The sequence below is a fragment of the Ursus maritimus genome, unplaced genomic scaffold (assembly GCF_017311325.1).
Source record: "Ursus maritimus isolate PB19 unplaced genomic scaffold, ASM1731132v1 scaffold_12, whole genome shotgun sequence".
Classification (NCBI taxonomy): Eukaryota; Metazoa; Chordata; class Mammalia; order Carnivora; family Ursidae; genus Ursus; species Ursus maritimus.
Window position 1 is genome coordinate 29,908,101 of NW_024423564.1, and position 21,211 is coordinate 29,929,311.

A 21,211-nucleotide genomic window follows, 5' to 3' on the forward strand; every position below is an offset into this window, starting at 1 on the left:
AAACATTAAGAAAAATTTATCCAAAGAATAGCATTCTGTCACATGCTACAACATGGGTGAACCTTGAGGACATTAAGTGAAATAAGTAGGACACAAAAGGACAACTATTGTATAATTCCACTTGTATGTAGTATCTCGAATAGTCAAATTCATAGAGACGGAAAGCAGAATAGATGTTGCCAGGGCTGGGGGGAGGTGAGGATGAGAATTTATTGTTAAATGGTTACAATTTGGGATGACAAAAAGATACTGAAAGTAGATAGTGGTGATCATTGCAAAACAATGTGAATGTATTTAATGCCACTAAATTGTACACTTAAAATGGTTAAAATGGTAAAATTTATGTTGTGTATGTTTACCACAATAAAAAAAGAGAAATACTTGTAAAAAATTATCCTATCACAAAGGGAAATTTACAAATGCATTATTATGTTGGAGGTCTTAATATGCCTCACTCAAAAAATATACATTAAGGGGCACCTGGGTGATTCAGTCCGTTAAGTGTCCAACTCTTGATTTCAGCTCAGGTCATGATCTCAGGGTCATGAGATCGAGCCCCATATCAGGCTCCGCACTGAGCATGGAGCCTGCTTGGGATTCTCTCTCTCCCTCTGCCCCTCCCTCCTCCACCCATATGTGTGCGCGCTCGCTCTCTCGCTCTCTCAAAAAAAGAAAAAGATATATAATTACATACATATGTAGCAAAAAAAAAAACCTACAGAAAAATTGAATAAGCTTATTCCAATACATAGAATCTCACAATCAGCAAAGAGTCTACTTAAAGGAGCAGTTATGAAAGCTGAGCTTATCATGAACAATCTGTGAGGTAGTCACTATTATGTTCTGATTTTACAAGAGGTACAGAGGCTAAGTCACTTGAACAGAGTCACACAACTGAGCTCTAAGTAGAGCTAGGATATGAATCCAGACATTCTGATTCCAGAGCCCAACTTATAACCATAATGTTGAGTAATAGAGGCAAGAACAAAGAGTTAATAAAATAGAAAACTGAGAAACAGTAGAGGTGTTCAACAAATCAAAAGCTGATTCTCTGAGAAGACAAAATTACAAACTGCTTATGAGATCAATCCAAAAACTGAAAAATGAAGAAGGCGTATCCATCATGATAGAAATAAGGAAGACATACTACAGATATAGTAGAGATTCTAAAATATATAAGAGAATACTATCATCAACTTTATGCCAAAAAACTTTTAAAACATAGATGAAATATACGATTTTCTGAAAAGATTGAAATTCCTAAAACTGACTCAAAAGGCTGAAAACTAATAAACCACTGGAATTAAAAATGACTCAGTAGTCAACTTCTACTACTTCTCCCCCAATAAGACACTGGTTTTATAGTTAATGTTCTCCAAACTCTTCAGAAACTACTGTCCCCATCTTATACAATTATTTCATAGAACAGAAAAAGAGGATGATATTTATTAAGAAGACCCAAAGTGAACTTAAATGCAAATGGTGGGATGGGTACTCTATTACTCTTTATACTTTTCTGTATTGTTCAAATATTTCATATTAAAAAAGAGGATATGGAGCTAGCTCATCAAACAGGTATATAGCATATCTTTGATCCAAAATTTAATCATTATCTCTCCATCATTAATTTCTAAGTACTTTTTTTTTAAGTTTCTATTTCCTGTGGGTGGGATCCAAAATATCAGACCAACATGTATCTCAACAACTGTCAGCTTGGAGGTAACTTTCTCCCACAGACACCCTTTCTTTCAGAGAGAAACATAGGGGTTCTCCTCTGGACAGTTTCTGAATCTGTAACTGAGTGAATATGGCACCACTTGAGTTTCCAGGAGAAATTTAAGCAATTCCCACCTTGACAACATTTATGAGGCTCTGACATTCTTCAGACATTAGTCCTGCTTCTTCTACTGGGAATTATTTTTAGAAATAAGTCAACCTAATTCTTTCCCTGTGGGTGCATTCATGTTAAATTTCTTAACCCAGAGAAGAATCTGTCTTGGGGAAGAAGTGACCTATGTAATGCTCTGTTGAAGGCATAGGCTTGGAAAGAGTATGATTAGACTGAGTAATTTCAGCACAAGTTACTAAAGGAAGATTACCTTCTCAGAGTGAAAACCTTATCACACTGTGTTCTTCAAGACTACAAGAGGAATCTAGAAAGGTCACAACACAAGTTTTCCATTTCTTCACTGATCTGAGGGGAAAACTACATTCCAGGAAATACATCAGAAAGTTAACAAAAGTTTAGATGTGGTGAGTAATATTAGAAAGACGGTTTTATTTAGAATCAGGTGATAGGAAAGAGAATTCAACATTAAAGTTCAGCATAAAAATATCTTAATTTGTGAGTTCCAGTAGAATGGCTTACATACTATCTTTGGTTCAGCTGGGTCATTCTAAGGGCTGGAAACTCTCTCATTGAAATACTTTATGAATTTGGAAATGAGTACTTTCTATTGTCACTCAGACTTTCATTCCTAATCCTGGTAATAAATCATTGCACATTATCCTTCAGTGAGGTTCCCCAACTGAAATGATGTTGAAGAATAATAACAGTTTTCTCTACTAAGAACATGCAAAGGGCAAGGGGAATCATATTTAAAATTTACCAGAATTTTTATTTAGAATTAAATTTTTAAAGGAAATATGTAATTTTTGGAAGTAGGCACTTCTTTGCAGAGTAAAGTCACTTTTTATTTTTTCCGGGTTTTGTTTGTTTTTTTGTTTTTTTATGTGGAAGGACACTGTTGCTTTGGGGCCACTTAATTACCCTTTTCTAGACACATCGGTACCGTAGGTGGTATTAGCTACGTTGACTGTAAGTCCATGTTTAAAGTCACACTGATCTGTAGTATGCCAGATCATTTTATAATATATAAAATAAGTTACCCTGTAATGTTACTCTTGATCCCCCAGGATAGGCAGTAACTGTGCATTTTTTTTCACATTAATTTCTGTTAATTTTTTACTGTAACTTTAACAAAATGAATTGTCTTTATGATGATTGATCATTTTTCTCAACCTGAGCATCTTTCATTGCCTGCATTTTTATTATATTCTATCATACTTTTTTCTCCACTAATGGTAACCATCAACATTGTACCAGAATTTCCTTGAAGTTTGTTGATTTTTTTTGTTGCCTTGCTAGAGTGTATTGTTATTGCTTCTTTCAATGTTTACATGTAAGATATGCTATTCCAACATGAAAACACTGGAGATATTCTATTTCTTACTTTACCCTTCAACAAATATTTGTTTCACGTCTGTCCACTGTGCAATAGGTTCTGGAAATGTAAAACCTAAATAAGACACTTGAAGCATTCCATCTCTCGCTTATTCCTCCCTTTTTTACCTGGCTAATTCTTCCTTCAAGTTGAATGTTGCAAAGGGGTAGGGTGATGATTGAAAACAGAAGATCAGAGTTGGCATCAAAGAAGTCACTGGGGACCTTTAACAAAAGCATTTTCAGTGAGGTGGGAGGGGACAGAATCCAGACAACAGGTGACACCTGTAAGGAATCAGAGCCAATGAGGACAGTCTCTTCATTTCTGAAGACAACAAAAAGAAAGGAGCAGATACAGCAGCAAAATGGAAGGAAGAGATCACCAAATGAAAAAGGTTGTCTGGGGTCCAGGAGAAATTCAAGTAGGTCCATAAACTTAAAAGCAAAGAGCCACATCATTGGGAGAAATTGAAGATATGAGAAAGAATGAAGATAATTTATGTACAAGACTCCAGGGTCATGTGTGGTGCTTTATGGGCAGAGATTTTTGTCTTAGGAAGCAGAAAGTAATATGACAACAATCAGAATCTAAAAGTGAAGAGGAAGGAAGAATAAGTGAAATGCCTCTTATTTCCATTAAGAAAAATGGAGTAGAATCATGCGCTAAGAGGAAGATAAGCAGAGGCAAAGAGTTCGAGAAGAAGGGCGAAGGTCTGGAACAGTTTCTCTAGGGATGGTGTGTTCCCTTTTAGGCCCCTATATCCATTCTCCATACTGCTCCACCTTGCTCTGTGCCCTGAGAGGCTGGCAGCTATGGATTGCACCAGCCAGTTTCCTAACACTCTTGCTTTTGACTGGTTTCAACCACTGGAAGGAAGGAGAGTTTGGGATATTTATTCCCCACACCTGGTGTCTTTCTACCGGGCCATGAGTTGCCAGTGGCCAGCGGCTGTGAGGAACACAGAGCCACAGTCGTAGTGGGTAGTAGTGCTCTCTCTGTTGCTAGCTCCAAGGTACTTCTCCATCTTTTGGTGTTTTCCCATAACCCTGGGCAGGCAATCTTTTCATTAAACTCTCCTAAAATTGGAGGGTGACATTTGTGTCCTATCTGGGATCCTAAGCGATACAGAATAAAGAGGAAACTGAGTGGAGACAAAAGGATCACCTTAGGCACAGGAGAGGCTAGGAGTTCTGTCATGGTTATTTGTCCTGCTTAACCTTGTTGCTCATGAGAAGTAGATGAAGAGAATGGTGGGACAATGAAGTTTCATTAGAAAGAGTAAATATGGCAAAAGAAGAGGGAGAGGGCTTGAAAGGGCTGGTGAATGGGTCATAGAAGTAATTGCCTTAGACCTAAGAGCTGTGCTTTCCATGTGTATTTTGAGTTTAAGCAAAACAATTTTCTACTGTTTTCTTAAGTCTCTAGAACTGAATCATGATCTCCCTTGAATTTACCTGTACATTCAATGACTCTCCAGAAAATAGGAATACACACACACACACACACACACACACACACTTTAGGTCGCTTCAGATCTGAAAGTGTTATTGGAATGTTATGGACTGAACAGTGTCCCCCAAAATTCATATGCTGAAGCCCTAATGGCCAATGTGACTATATTTGGAGACAGGGCCTTTAAATAGGCAATTAAGGTTAATTGAAGCCCTAACAGTGGGACCCAATCCAATAGAACCGGCATCCTTAAAAGCACATGCACATAGAAAGGCCATGCTAGGAGACAGCAAGAAGGTGGCCATCTGCAAGCCAAGGAGAGAGGCCTCACCAGAAACCAACTCTGCTGACACCTTGATCTTCGACTTCTAGCCTCCAGAACTGTGAGAAAATAAATTTATGTTTAGGTCCACCAGTCTGTGATGTCCTGCTCTGGCAGCCCAAGCAAACTAATACATATTAATACATCTAGCCTTTTAACATAGAATGGGAGCCACACTTCTTTGAACATGGAACCCAACGATGCATAATACTCCACTCTGCCCACATGTTCTGGCCACTCTCTTCCTCTTTACTGATTCAAGGCCCAGCTCCAATGTCACCTCCTCTGGGCAATCCCCCCCCCCCCCGTCTTATCCTCCTTGAGGGAAGCCACTCCTTAGAGATAAGGTCTATCTGGTCTTAGATGATCACCTGTCTTCATTATTCTCTCTCCTAGGGCCAAAGTCTTAAAATTTTGTGAACTCACCCTGCTCTTGGCAATGCTGCGAACAAAGCAAGCACTTGGTAGGTGTTTGTGGACTAATTACTTGTCGTTGGTAATGAGGAGAGAGCTACTTAGTTTCCTGAGTTTCTATACTCAGGACACATCCTGAGAACAGATGAGAACGCAGAGCAAACAGACCATCACAGCCCTGGTTAGTGGCATCGATGTGACCCATAATGTTCAATCGAGACCACCCATCCCTGGCTGGCGAGGGAGCAGATGTGACGAGGCTGTTTCCTTTCACCACAGCTAGCGTTACTCAAGCTGCCAAAAAGCAATAGCCAGTTTGTTCTCATCCCCGAGGCACAGTGGCTTGGAATAACTTGTGCAAATCAGACCAACGAATCCTTAGGCCCCTTGCTAATCTATCATTCTAGACATTGTCTAAACCAACAGAACCCCAGCAAACTATGGCCTGCTCTGAATATGTCTCAATAGTAGCTTTTATGCCTTGACAGCAACAGCAGATTCCCCCACATGAACCTACCTCATTTAGCAGGCTTCTGTGGCAAATGCTATTAAAGCAATTCCCTTTGAACCTTGCATTTTACTTTTAAAGCCACTGGTGGAGTTAACTCTCCCTTTCTCCTGAAGACTGTATCACCTTTAAAACAAGCTCATCATCCACTAATCCATTTCCAAACCCAGTTCGGGAATCTGGGTTAAGCACAGTATAACAGAGCGAGACTGTGGCTTGATGGAGCAAGAGTTCCTTCTTTATCCTAATTGGCAGAGTCCTCGCGAGGGAAGGCAGAGTACCTGGTTCGAACTCCAATTTGTCTTCCTCACATGAATAATTCATGCGGCCTCCACACGAGCAGCCACTACAGCAGTAGGGGATGGTCCCTCCGTGAATCACTAGCTGAAGCCTGGTCTCAACAAACGGTCCCTGCCCACCCAGCAGGAAGCTTTGGCTTCTGCAAATGTGAGAGTTCTTGCTCAAGGTCAGGCTGATGGCCACTGAATGTTAAGTTACAGTATTGTCAATTTGGTATCAGTGATTCCCAATTTGGTTTATTTAACTAAGGCTGACCTGCCTTGACATTTAACCTTTAAAGGGATGCGGGTTGCTTCCTGGCAATTGAAAATGCCGGTGAACATATGGTAAGAATATGTATATTTGAAGGTTTTATAGGCCTGCATATATCTGAAAATGGAACAGAAACTCAGAGTGATTTTGTGTAAAAAGAGAGAGGGAGAAGGAAAAAGAGCTAGGGAGGGGAGGTGGGAGGGAAAAGAAACAAAGAAATCTGACCACATCACTCCTCTGCTTGAACCTTCCATAGCTCCCATGGCTGTTAGCTCCAAAGTGCTCCACAACTCCTAAGTGACCCTGAAGAATGTGTCTCCTGCCTACCCCTCCAGACTCATTCCACCACTGTACCCCTTGTTTACTGCACTCCAGCCACACTGGCATTTTTGAGTCCGTGAACCTACTCAGGGTCTCCCCGTAGACTTTTCCCTCTACCTCCCTTTGATCCCATCCCCAAGCCTCCACCTGGCTCATCTCTCAGGCGGCAAGCAGGAGGCGGCTATCAGGTTTGAGTGACCTCAGACTGAATGAAATTCATAGATCTCACCCCACACCATTATGTTCCCTGCTGATATACAAGGTCTGTTATCACATAAGCTGCTGTGTCTTTGTGGATTTTACCTCCCTTGTCACTAAATTCTAGATTTGACTATAAGCTCCAAAAATACAGGAACCCCATCTGTCAACTCTGTATTCCCAGCACTTAGCAAAAGTAGCACGAGCGGAAGGATAAATGAATAAATGAACAGATTTATGAATGGGGTTCTGCATAGAGGGAGCTACACCAAGACCCAACTGGAAAATGTGCAGCCCATTGGCTTGTTTGTCCAGTGAGATTCTTTCCCAAGTGGAGGGCTGATAGTCTCGCCCGAAGGAATAAACAGATGATAAAATGTGGACATCTCCACCAACCTCCTGCGTCTAGGTTTTAAAGCCTAAAGAGCAGTTCTTGTAGTGAGCTCGACTGAAAGGATCAAGAGAACTGAGACCAAGAAGTCTATCTCTGCCTGATGCCACTGAAGGACACAACCAAATTAGCCAGCCGGCAGAGGTCTCATTAGAACACACCCTGGAAATCCCTCTAGCGGGCCACCCTCAAGAGACCTCTTGGAACCAAAAGACCTACTGGTTATTCTGTGATTACCTCACTAAGCCTCAGCTTCTGTGTTTCTAGAGATGGGTTCGTATTTAGTAGACACTCATTCCATTTCTTCCCTGTGCTTCCCCGGCACTGACTTCTCCCTCCATTAGGCACAGCAGGCACAGTGCCCAGGACGCAGGATACTTTTAGGAACTCACCAAAGTGATTTAACTTCTTTTAAGACCAGAAGAAAATTAATATAATCTAGCCTGTGTTATATTCATCATTAGATCAAGATGTCACACTATGAAGAAAGAGGTCCACAAAGGTTTAAGTGTTCAGGGCCCACTAAAGTCCCCCCGTCCCCCACCCCTTTTCAGAGATCTTCCTCTCCCCTGCACTATCGCCCTCGTTACAGCACTACATTCTTCTTCTTCTTCTTCTTCTTTTTTTAACATTTTACTTATTTGAGAGAGAGAGAGAGAGAGAGAGAGAAAGCACGGCAGGGAGAGAGGCAGAGGGAGAAGCAGACTCCCCACTGAGTGGGGAGCCCAATGAGGGACTCCATCCCAGGACCCTGGGATCATGACCTGAGCCAAAGGCAGAGAGACGCTTAACTGAGCCATCCAGGTGTCCCACAGCACTGAATTCTTAGCAACCAGTTTTGTGGGTTTTGTTTTGTTTTACAGTTCTGGGCTGTATTTATTGAAAAAAATCTATATGTAAGTGGACGCACACAATTCAAACTTTTCTTGTGCAAGGATCAACTGTACTATGTTGTCCACATGTACATCCAGACAATGGGTCTGTAATGATCGCCATTGTACAACAATGGGGGGTGCTATGTAGGGTATGTGCTCGGCAACCAGTTTTGATTTTGCTCCTGTGGTTTGATTGTCCCAAGACCTTCACTTGGCCCAGGCTGGGCCTCTCAGAGTTGCCTCTACTCAGTACTCATTGTGGCTATAGTTAACTAGTTTGGGGTGCCAGGGGAATATTTGGGGATGGGCCTCTCCCATCTGGCTGAACCAGTTTCTTCCTTATGAATTTAGACTTCCTTCTGAGATCCAGCCAGTCTGACTATTCCCTACCTGAGAGAAGATGAAAATTTGGGAACTGCTATTTCCTGGCATATGGACGTAAAGCAGAGAAAGCCAATCAGAGGGACAATATGCCCCCAAGGGAAGAGAGGACTAAAATCGAAGGTCCCAGACATATCTAATCTCAGGCTGGAGGCTGTTTCTGGGGCTGCTGGCACTCTGTCTCTTGGATTCTCTGAGATATCAGCAGGGTTGAATAGGATAGTGGTTCAGGGCCTGGGGTCAGGAGCTCGGCTGCCAATATGCAAAGTCCAATTGCTGTATTCCAGGTCCATGTCCCTAAGCAAGTTACTTAAGATCCCTATGACTCAATTTCCTCTATCATAAATAGGAACATGTGAGAATCAAGTGAAGTAATCTATTAAAAGTGCTTAGAATACAGAATAGAATACAAGACCAGAAACAGACCCATAAATATATTGTCAATTGGTTGTTTATAATGGTGCAAAGCAATTCAATGGAGATAGTCCTTATGACAAATGATGCTGGAATAATTGGCAATCCACAATCAAAAAAAATTTGACCGTCAACCAATTCTTTGCAACATATACAAAAATTAACTTGAGGGGCTCCTGGGTGGCATGGTCCATTAACCATTTCAACTCTTGGTTTTGGCTCAGGTCATGATCTTGGTCCTGGGATGGAGCACCACATCTGACTGTCCCCAGGGGGGAGTCTGTTACTAAAGTTTCTCTCTCCCTTTTCCTCTGCTCCTCCCCGCCAAGCTCGCTTGCCCTCGCTCTCTCTTGCTTTCTCTGAAATAAATAAATCTTTTAAAAAATTAACTTGAAATGGATCATAGACCTAAATGTAAACCAAAAAACTATAAAACTTCAAGAAGAAAACATAGGAGAAAATTTCTGTGACTTTGGGTTAGGCAAAGATTTATTAGATTGGACCTAAAAACCACAATCCATTATTTAAAAAGTGATTCATTGGACTTCATCAAAATTTAAAACTTCTAGTTTTGGTGGGTGGGTTTTTTTGTTTTTTGTTTTGTTTTTGGTAAGACACCGTTAAGAGAAAGACAAGCCACAGATAGAAAATATTTGCAAAACGCATGTGGGTTAAAGGACTTAGACTATGTAAAGAACTCTCAAAACTCAGTCAAAAGAACACAAAGAACCCAATAAGATTTGAACAGAAACATCACCAAAAGCAGATATATGTATGGCAAATAAGTCCATGAAAAGCTGCTCCCCATCATTACTCATTCGGGAAATGCAAATGGGAGGCACCACGAGGGAGCACAGCACCGCATTCGATCAGCTAGGATAGAGACCGAGAAAGCCCCCAGCTGGTGAGGACCAGGAGCACCTGGAATCCACACACAGCCGAGGGGAATGCAAATCATCCGGCCCCTACAGAACACAGTTTGGCTGTTGCTTCTAAAACTAAATATACACTGAATATAGGACTCCGCAGTCCCACTACTAGATATTTTTACTCAAGAGACATGAAAACATATGTGCACCCCAAACTTATACACAGATATTTGTAGCAGTTTCATTCATCATCATCAAAAACTGGAAACAACCCAGATACCTTTCAACTGGGAAACGCAGAAGCAAACTATGGCCCATTCATACAACGGAATACTGCTCCGCAATAAAAAGAAACAAACAACTGATGCAGATATCAACATGAATGAATCTGAATGAAAAAAGCCAAACTCAGAAGGCTACATATCTCATGAACCATCAGTATTTTTTTTTATGTTCAGTTAGCCAACATATAGTAAGTACATCATTAGGTTTTGAGGTAGTGTTCAACGATTCATTAGTGCGCATCACACCCAGCGCTCATCACAGCACGTGCCCTCCCTAATGCCCGTCACCCGGTTACCCCTCCCCCCGCCCCTCCTTCTGTAACCCTCGGTTTGTTTCCCTGGTGTCCAGTGTCTCTCATGGTTTGTCTCCCTTTCTAATTTCTTCCCAGTTTTCCCAAACAAAAGACTGATGGTTCTCCACAGGGGAAGGGAGGGAGAACTATCGGTATTTTGTTTGGGAAAAGGCAAAATATAGGACAGAAAACCCATCAGTAGTTGCCAACGTCTAGGGGTGGGAAGAAGCCTGGATACAATGGGGCATGAGGGAACTTTTGGGGGTGACAGAAATATTCTCTATCTTGCCTGTAATGGGGGGCGACACGACTCTAAGAGTTTGTGAAAACATAGACCTGTACACTACAGCGAATGTGAATGCATGTAAGTTATATCTCAATAAACCTGGGTTTTAAATTTTTAGGGGAAAACAAAGTAACTTCATTTACTTAAATTGGTCTCAGGGGTTTCTGTGACTTACAGTCAAGGGTCCTGAGTGATAACAAACGTCCAGCTCACCGTGCTGCCTCTGCCAGCACCATTAAGGCCTGCATGTTTCAACTAGTTTAGAGGATAACCTGGTAACCAGGGGGGAAAAAAGTCTAATAACAAAGCAGCCCTTATTTGGGGAGCCCAGTCCTCAAAAAGGGGCCACTCTAAATAGTCCATCATTACACCTCCTTTTCCCTGTCTCTCTAAAGCTCTTCAATCCTGTTCTGCTCACCTGGTTTCCCTTCAGTGTGGGTTCCTTAATCTCAGCTCCTTGCCCCTGTGCGAAGACCATCACATTTTATTTAGGTGTCCACTCTAACAAGGCATCCTGCTTGTTGAGACACCTTGAACCTTTTATTTAGCTTCCTTGTGCTTAAGCTCTTACATCGAAGTGGCTTAATATCATCTGTTCTAAGGGCACCTGTGTGGCTCAGTCGGTTAAGCGTATGCCTTTGGCTCAGGTCATAATCCCGGGGTCCTGGGATGGAGCCGCGAGTTGGGCTCCCTGCTCAGCGGGGAGTCTGTTTCTCCCTCTCCCTCTGCCCCTCCCCACACCCGCACCCTGCTTGTGTTTTCTCTCTCAAATCTTTTTTTTTAATATCACCTGTTCTACCTTTCCCCCAAAAAATGAAATTAGGTAATCAATGTAACAATGCCTTGTCACCCATAGACGTAAAGATAGAATCACTTTATGTCTCATTATAGGATTATCTTTCTTTATGCAACCGTTTTTCTCAAATGTTGCTTGTGAATCAAATCCAGATTTAAAAGGCCTGGGGACGCTCAGAGCATAAGGAAATCTCATGGTGGGGAGTTTTGTCAAACAAACCAAATTTGTTATTTGGCCTAACCTCCCCCCAAACCCTTATCCATGGGGATACATTACAAGACCCCCAGTAGATGCCTGAAACCACGGAGAGTACCAAACACAATATATATACTATGTTTTTTCCTATACGTAAATACTTGTGATAAAGTTTAACTTACCAGTTAGGCACAGTAAGAGATTAACAACAACAACTAAAAACAGAACAATTACAACAATATGCTCCAATAAATGTTGTGTGAATATGGCCTCGCTCTCAAAATATCATACTGTACTCACCCTTGTTCTTGTGACGATGTGAGATGATAAAATGCCTGCGTGATAGAGTGAGGTGAAGCACGCAGGCATATGACGTAGCGTCCGACAACTAACGGCCTGACCAGACGTCATAAGAAGTGAGGTGAAGGACGCAGGCATATGACGTAACGTTGGGCAACTACCGACCTGACCAGATGTCATAAGGAGGACCACCTGCCTCCGGAACACGGCTGACCGCAGGTAACTGAGACCCCAGATAATCGCCGCCAACATTCCCAAACCTCCACACTGAGTTAATTTAGATGAGGAGGAGGAGGACAACACGAAAGCAATCTTAATTCACTTAACATGCTGTCTACGGGTTTTCGAGCCACTTTCACACACCTCTCACCTGATGCTCATCACCACCCCCCGGAGACAGTGATCAGGTATTATTCTCCCCAGCTGCCAGATGAGGAAGCTGAAGCACAGTGGGGTCAATGACTTGCCCAAGGTTATGCAGCTAATGGACCTGGGCTGAAGGCTCAGACAGTCTCAAAACTCTTACCCTTGACCTGTACAAAACAGCCCAAGAACTAAAAGAACCAGGAATCATCTGCAGTCTACAGAAATGCAAATAATTTTCTTTAACCATTCAAGCCCTCAAAACCCTGAAATTCTAAAGCCAAAGCCTCCAAGACATAAAATTCTAAATAAACAGAGGAGACTGCTGACATCTTCAAAGCAGAAAGGCAGTAAATGCAGTATCACCATGATAAAAAATGATTAAATGCTAATCATACCAGCTGAAATATCATCAAATTTTGCATTAACAGCTACAATTAAATAGTAGACTTATTAGCTACATTATGTTTAAGTGCATCCTGCCAGAGTCTTTGTATTTTCCCACCAAACATAAAAAAAGATCTTGAATCAACTTTAAGAGGATGGAAAGAAACAAGATAAAATTATGTCACCTATATACATAGTGGGGGGAAGGAATCTCAAAGACCCTGGAGGAAACAGCTGAGGCCTGCAGTTTCCAAATGTCAATTTGGAGAAGAATATTTTAGGCAGAGGTAGCCTTTCTGCTAATGAGATTCTAGATAAAACTTCTATGTAAATTCAACCTCATCTCCCTCCACCCCACAAAAATATCTATCTAAGAGGGTCTGCAGTGCAGGCATAGTCCTCTGCCGGCAGGAAAATATCCTACTATGAGCTGACCCAAGCTCCCCTGAAATCTGAAAGAGGCCATTTCTTTATTGATCAGATGGGGCCACCTTTCACTTTGTACACAGTCAGCCTTGGATGGATGCATAGAAGTCTTGGGTGGATGACCAAGAATCCCTTCATCCTCTGATTTTTCCCAGCTTCTTCATCTTCAGATCTCCCCCCCCCCCGGGGTGCCAGTGCTATCTGGGTTTGCCCCACTTGGTCTGGACCACAGAGATCATGATTCTTGCCTCCATTCTGCGGAGGGAGAAGTTAGAGAGGATTCTCAGTTAAAAACTCCTTAAGCTCTCCATAGGCATTGTCTGCGATCTTTCTGCTTCTATGTAAAACCACTGCAAGATAAACAAGACTTCCTCTTGGCGGTACAGACGGTTTCTTACAGCCATCTATACTGGCTTAACAGGCCATGCGTTTTTAAGCTAAAAGTTTTCTTTCTTACCAGGAGTAAAGAGAAGTGATAAAGGGGAACAAGAAAAACTCACCCTGCCAAATAGACCTAAAAGCAAGTGTACCGTTCCAAACTAACTTTTTTTTTTTTCATAATCTAAACTTTCTATTCCCATCCTTCCTCCATAATAGTCTCTCCCAGTGGAAGAGATGCTTAAAATAAGCATACCTTGTAATTTTCTTCATTATAGACCACAAATAGGTCATTTTCAAAATTGATGTATGTTGCTTATAAAGTCCTCATCAACACCCATTTTATGTTTATTTGTCAAATTCCAATGCCTCGTACAACTATGTGGCCAGAAATGAGGAGGGCTTTGTTGAGGTCTGTGGTTGAACTGCTTTATGGCTGTATTGTTCCGAATGTCCATCAGCAATGCACACTCGCAGGACAATGGGTCACCTTCCAGCCTATGCCTTTGCAGAGTTGCACAGCTCGTAGCAGACTTCAACTTTTGGAAACCTGTTGACATTTATTTGAAAAATTCCAGTTCAAAGGATTCTGAAAATTAAATGTCCCCAAATGTGATATCTTTGTTTAAAATTCTGAAAGGAAAGGGAGCAGGGCATGTGGATGTGCACCAGTTAAGGGTCTGAATTCATACATGGTCTGCAAGAATGGATTCATCTTTTCATTCATTTATTCAATTATGTGTTATCTGCCCATTATTTGTTGATGGTGTAAAGTCCTGGGATACATTAGTGAATCAAGTTCTTTAAAGAAAACCCAAGTCAAAGATGGGCAATTGTTCACTGGACAGAGGAAATTGATTTCCTTGGGAAAGGGCACTGAGAGATGAATTTAGGGTCTGCCCTCTGAGATGGGCTTCTCCATTGAAATTTGTTGTCAGAGACTCTTCCATCCCATTAAACTCAAAGCCAGTAGCTTGAAGCCAACGGTTCAGAAATATTCTCACCTCTGTGGAGCATGAGAACCACTTCAAGGGCATCAGTTTAAGGGGGATTATGAAGCTGGGGTCTAACCAATTAAAATAGCTTTGGGGGCAGATACCATTTATGCTTTATTCCATAGGATTCTAGACACCTCTCTTGCTGTCTGTGTGGCCCTTAATGGGAACACAACTGGCATGGAGTCACTGGCCATATGTTCTCCAGCTTGCACCATCAGCACTTCTGTGCCATGAAAAAGGTGCTTATGAGAATTGTTAAAGGAAATCTTGAAAAGATAAAGACATTGCAAAAGAATACTCAGTACCTAAGGAGGAATGAAAGGGATCGCAGAATTCATTCCACTGCTCTGGATCCAAATCCCAGCTCCCCTGTTTCTTTCTTTTTTTTTTTTTTTTTTAAAGATTTTATTTATTTATTCAACAGAGATAGAGACAGCCAGCGAGAGAGGGAACACAAGCAGGGGGAGTGGGAGAGGATGAAGCAGGCTCATAGCAGAGGAGCCTGATGTGGGGCCCGATTCCACAATGCTGGGATCACGCCCTGAGCCGAAGGCAGACACCCAACCGCTGTGCCACCCAGGCGCCCCAAAAGATTTTATTTATTTATTCGATAGAGATAGAGACAGCCAGCGAGAGAGGGAACACAAGCAGGGGGAGTGGGAGAGGAAGAAGCAGGCTCATAGCAGAAGAGCCTGATGTGGGGCTCGATCCCATAACGCCGGGATCGTGCCCTGAGCCGAAGGCAGACGCTTAACCGCTGTGCCACCCAGGCGCCCCCCCAGCTCCCCTGTTTCTAATTAATAGAACATACCATCCAGACAAGACTTAGGAGAGATGGGAAGCACTTCAATAAGGGATACCTAAAAGGGAGACCAGGCTTTCACCATTTCCTAACCATTGTATCCCTGTTTTCAATTCTGTTTATTCTGCCCCCCCCTTTTTTTTTTTTGGTTTAATGAGATTTTTATCTCTGCATTGATTTTATGTTCCCTCATCATTTATTTTTTACTGAGCTCTACCAATTTGTTTTATTTTCTATTGTCTTTTCATCTCCTTTTCATTTTGTGTGTGTGTGTGTGTACTTCCTCCTCCCCAAGAGATGTTGCTGCCTGTAATATCTTTAAGATTCTTTGTCACATTCATAGAACAATCCCTCTTCTGATTTATGAATGTTTTCTGACTTTTTGCTTACTCCTTCCTCTTTTATTCATATGCATATGGCCTAATGTGTTTCTTTCTGGAGGTAATTCACATTTCTTGGGGCAATTCTATCCGAGGCTATCATTTGCTTGAAGACTTCTGTGAAGAAGGGCAGCCCAGAGCTTTACATCTACTGTATTATCTCAAAAACCTTCTCACCAAATGTGCCCTCGGCCCTGAACGCACATTTCTCCTCCTTTCTCTTCAGTAAGGATGTTGATTTGTGCTGCAATCTGGCAAGCACAGTTTCATCTCTCCTCCATCCTCCCACTGCACACTCGGTTAGCTAGGAGGCTAGGGTGTACTGCAGACGATAAGGGTGGAGCCTCCACCTGACTCCCCTTCAGTTCCCCCCACCCGCTCTTCCGTGGTTGACAACTGGGTCTGCGTAGGGACACACCCGCTACTTCTCTGGCCACGTTTCTCTAGATCCCAGGAAACTGAATGAAGGATCCTTTGGACCTGAAGACTATAACGTGTACTTTTAGAGAAATCTGACTCTGCTAAAATCTGAGGTTTCTAGGTTCTCAGTCCCCACCCTTAGTGTTAGTCTCAATTTCTCAGAACTGGCCAGATTTTGGTTATAGTGAAGTTTCTGTATTTCATCAAAGATGGAGTTTTTTGTTTTTTTTTTAAGCAGAGGTTTTCTTCTTCTTCTTCTTCTCCTTCTCCTTCTTCTTTTTCAAGCAGAGGTTTTTCATTTTTTCCAGAAAAGTTTTTCCAAAACCTCTTTCAAGGTTTCAAGGAGGCTTGGTGACTGAAAATGCTTTAACTTGGACGTTTTTAACTGAAGGCTCTCTCATCACTCCTTGACCCATGGCAAGCTTGCTTCTACCTATAGCTGATCAGACCACTTTCTCAAAGATCACTACTGACTTCCTAATTGCTAAAAGTCTTTCTTCCTGTCTGTTTTGTTGTTATCACAATTTCTCTTTTTGTGATTGAAGTATAATTCACATACAGGTTATATTAGTTTTAGGTGTACAATGTGATTCAACAATTCTATATATTACTCAGTGCTCGTCGCGGTAAGTGTGCTTTTAATCCCCTTTATCTGTCTCATCCATCCCCCCACCATTTCCCCTCTGTTAACCATCTTCTGTATCCATTCACCCATCGAAGGAAATTTGGGTTGCTTCCATAATTTGGCTACTGTAAATAATGCTGCAATAAACATAGGGGTGCGTATATCTTTTCACTTTATATTTCTTCTGTTATGGCTCCCAAATGCCCATTCTCTTGCTCTTTTTCAGTTTTCCTTCAATTACAGCTATTCTCCCAAGGTTTTTGTTTACATGATCTAATGATCAACTCCATGCATTCCCCAGGCTTAAACTGCCCACTGTACGCTTTACTCCCAAATGTCTCTCATCTGTCCTGACCCTCTCTTGAAGCTCATACCCAGTTCCCAAAGTCTGACACCTGCACATGCGCACACCACGCACCTCATGTATGTTCGAAACCACTATTTTCTAATCGAGTGACTCTCAGAATGTTAATTAGTGTTGTGTAATTTGTCTTAAAGATTCACACATTATTAGTGTCCTAGGGTTGCAATAATAAAGTACCACAAACTGGATGGCTTAAAACAATTCATTCTTTCACAGTTCTGGAGGCTAGAAGTCCAAAATTAAAGTATTGGCAAGACCATGCTCCCTCTGAAGGCTTAGGAAAGAATCCTTCCTTGCCTCTTCCAAGCTTCTAGTGGTTGCCAGTAATTCTTAGCTTCTCTAGGCTTATAGCTGTGTCACCCCAATCTCTGCCTCTGTCATCACACAGCCTTCTTCTCTGTGTCTTTCTCAAAGCCTCCCTCTTCTTACTCTTATAAAGACACCATTCATTGGATATAGCACCCACCCAAATACAGCAATGCCTCATCTTAACTCGATTACATCCACAAAACCTTATTTCCAAATAAGGTCACATTTACAAGTACTGCGGGTCAGAACTTCAACATATCTTTCAGCGGGACACAACTAACCCACTACCTCATGGCAAAATACATTTTGAAAATGTTGGTTTAAGCAAAATCAGGCAGATTTCATCACTAAAGAACTCCTCAGAGCTTTAACAGGCTAATGCGAATTGTAGGGGTTTTGTTAATGTTAGATTCAGGTGTGCACCATGACTCGCTATCTGTATATACTGCCAAACGATCACAAGTCAGTCAACATCCATCACCACACATACAGACTTGTTTTCCTTGTGATGAGGAATTTTAAGATTTACTTTCTTAGGAACTTTCAAATAAACAATGGAGTAGTATTCACTATAGTCACCATGCTGTACGTTATATCCCCAGGACTTATTTTATAACTGAAAGTTTGTAGCTTTTCACTCCCTTTACCCATTTTGCCTACCAGACACCCCCCACCTTTGGCAACGATCAATCTGTTCTCTATATTTATGAGCTTGGATTTGTGTGTGTTTGTGGCATTTTTTTGGATTCTACCCCTAACTGAGATCATATGTGTTTTTTTCTGTCTGATTTATTTCATTTAGCATAATGCCCTCAAGTTCCATCCATGCTGTCACAAATGGCAAGATTTCATTCTTTTTTACAGCTGAATAATATTCCATGATGTATATAGGCCACATTTTCTTTATCCCTTCATCCATCAATAAACACTTAGGTTGTCTCCATGTTTTGGCTATTGTAAACAATGCTTCAAAGCACAATGGGGGTGCATTCCAACTGCATTCAAAACAGCTAAATATGCAGGTCCAAAAAAGGAAGGTACTTTTCCAACTGCAACATTCACTCCGAAGCCCATTCATCTCCTTCAGCATCCCAAAGATCAAGCACGTGTTCTGCTCGGCTATCTGATGCTGCGCTCTAGCTGCACTTCCTGGCAGGTCATCATCCTCACCTGGAAGAGCAGTCCTCTAAGCGACCTCTTGATCATGCTCATACTGTGCCAAAGCTGGGTCCGTGCAGCCAAAGCTGCTCTTGCCTCCAGTGGGGCAAGAGCAGACATGGCAACAAACTCCAACTTAGCCTCTCCAGTTAGTTTTCTAGCAAGCCACAGGAAGGGCTTTTCAAAGTTGTAGTTACTTTTGGCAGAAACATCATAGTACTGAAGGTTCGTCTTTCAGCAGAAGACAATAGATTTTGCCCTAAATTTCCTGTCCTTAATGTTCACTTTCTTGCCACACAGCACAAAGGAAATGTTCTCACATACTTGAACCAGATCTCTACGCCAGTTAGGCACATTCTTGTAAGTAACCCTTGATGGTATATCAAACGTTGTAATGGCACACCGGACCGGGATGTAATAGCCATCTCTCAGCCCACCAAATTCCTCCTGATCAGCCGTTCCCCATACATTGAACTTAATAGGTCCTCTGTTGGTATGGAACAGAAGAGGATGGACCTCAAAACCCAAGGTAGCTATGTACTTCTCAAGTTCACCAGTCAGATGACATTTCACAAACGTATTTTCCAGTACTACCATCGCCAACCAATAAATTTTGAACTGAACTTGGGGTTCTCCTTGGGCAGCCATTGCGCTGTTGCTTCCAGAAGTGTCTCTGGCCCATCTGATAGAACAGTATTTCATTCTCTTTGATGAAACTGTAAACGGGGTTTTTTTTTTTAAGATTTTATTTATTTATTTATTTGACAGAGAGAGCACAAGTAGGGGGAGCATCAGGCAGAGGGATAGGGAGAAGCAGGCTCCTTGCTGAGCAGGGAGCCCGACTGGGGGCTCAATCCCAGGACCCTGGCATCATGACCTGAGGCGAATGCAGACATTTAACCGACTGAGCCACCCAAGTGCCCCGGGATTGTTTTCTTAATTTGTCTTTCTGATAGTTCATTATTAGCAGGTAGAAATGCAACAGATTTCTCTATATTGTTTTTGTATCCTGCAACTTTACCAAATTCATTTATTAGTTTTCAGTTTTTGGGTGGCGTCTTTAGGGTTTTCTATATATAGTATCATGTCATCTGCAAATAGTGACAGTTTTACTTCTTCTTTTCCAGTTGGGAAGCATTTTATTTCTTTTCCTTGCCTAACTGCTCTGGCTAGGACTTCCAATACTATATTAAATGAAACTGGCAAAATCGGGCATCCTTGTCTTGTTTCTAATCTTCAAGGACAAGCTTTCAGCTTTTCCCCATTGAGAATAATGTTAGCTGTGGGCTTGTCATATATGGCCTTTATTATGTTAAGGGTTATTTCCTCAATACCCACTTTGCTGAGAGTTTTTATCATAAATGGATGTTCATCAAATGCTTTTTCTGGATCTATTGAAATGGTTATATGATTCTTACCCTCATTTTGTTAATGTTGTGTATCACGTTGATTGATTTGTAGATGTTGAACCATTTTTGAATCCCTAGAATATATCCTACTTTATCACGGTGTTTGATCCTTTTAAGGGATTGTTGAATTTGGTTTGCTAATATTTTGTTGAGGATTGTCTGTATATATGTTCATCAGGGATATTGGCCTATAATTTTCTTCCCTTGTGGTATGTTTGTCTGGTTTTTGTATCAGAATAATGCTGGTCTCATAAAATGAGCTTGGAATTGTTCCTTCCTCTTCAATTTTTTTAAGGAGTTTGAGAAGATTGGTATTAATTCATCTTTGAATGTTTAGTAAAATTCACTAGTAAAGCTGTCTGGTCTTGGACTTTGTTTGTAGGGAGTTCTTAAATTACTGATTCAATCTCCTTACTATTAATTGACATGTTCAGATTTTCTGTTTCTTCATGATTCAGACTTGAAAGGTATGTTTCTACGGATTTATCCATTTCTTCTAGGTTGTCCAATTTGTTGGCATACAATTGTTCGTAATGGTCTCTTATGATCCTTTGTAGTTCTGTGGTATCAATTGTAGCATTTTCTCTTTCATTTCTGATCTTATTTCCTCTCTTTTTCTTGGTGAGTCTAACTAAAGGTTTGTCAATTTTGTTTATCTTTTCAAAGAACCAGCTCTTAAGTTCATTGACATTTTCTATTATTTTCTTAGTCTCTTTCATTTCTTTCTGCTCTGAACTTTATTATTTCCTTCTTTCTACTAACTTTGGGCTTCGTTTTTCTTTATAGTTTTTGAATCTCCAAGAATAGTTATCATATAGGCTATCACATAGAGCTTTTCTCAAACCTATATAACCACAAAGCCCTTTTTGGTATAGAGTCCTTCAGAAGGACAGTGTCCCAACAATAGACTTTGTATGTTCATTTACCAGTGTTTTGCAGATTTTCATGTGTGTATGAATCACCTGGAGATGGTGTACGAGTGCAGATCTTGATTCAGTAGATCTGGGATGGAGGTCTGAGATTCTGCCTTTCTTACAAGCTTCCTAGAGTTGTCAGTGCTACTGGTCCTCAAACACACTTTCTAAGCAAGCTTCTAAGCCAAAATCTTTATTTCCAC

The 21,211-nt window shown here is 41.4% G+C and overlaps 1 pseudogene; it reads right to left on the reverse strand.

The window, feature by feature from the left end:
- LOC103663099 overlaps positions 1–19,333 on the reverse strand; it is a 28,990-nt pseudogene extending 9,657 nt beyond the window's left edge.
- Between the last annotated feature and the right edge of the window lie 1,878 nt (positions 19,334–21,211).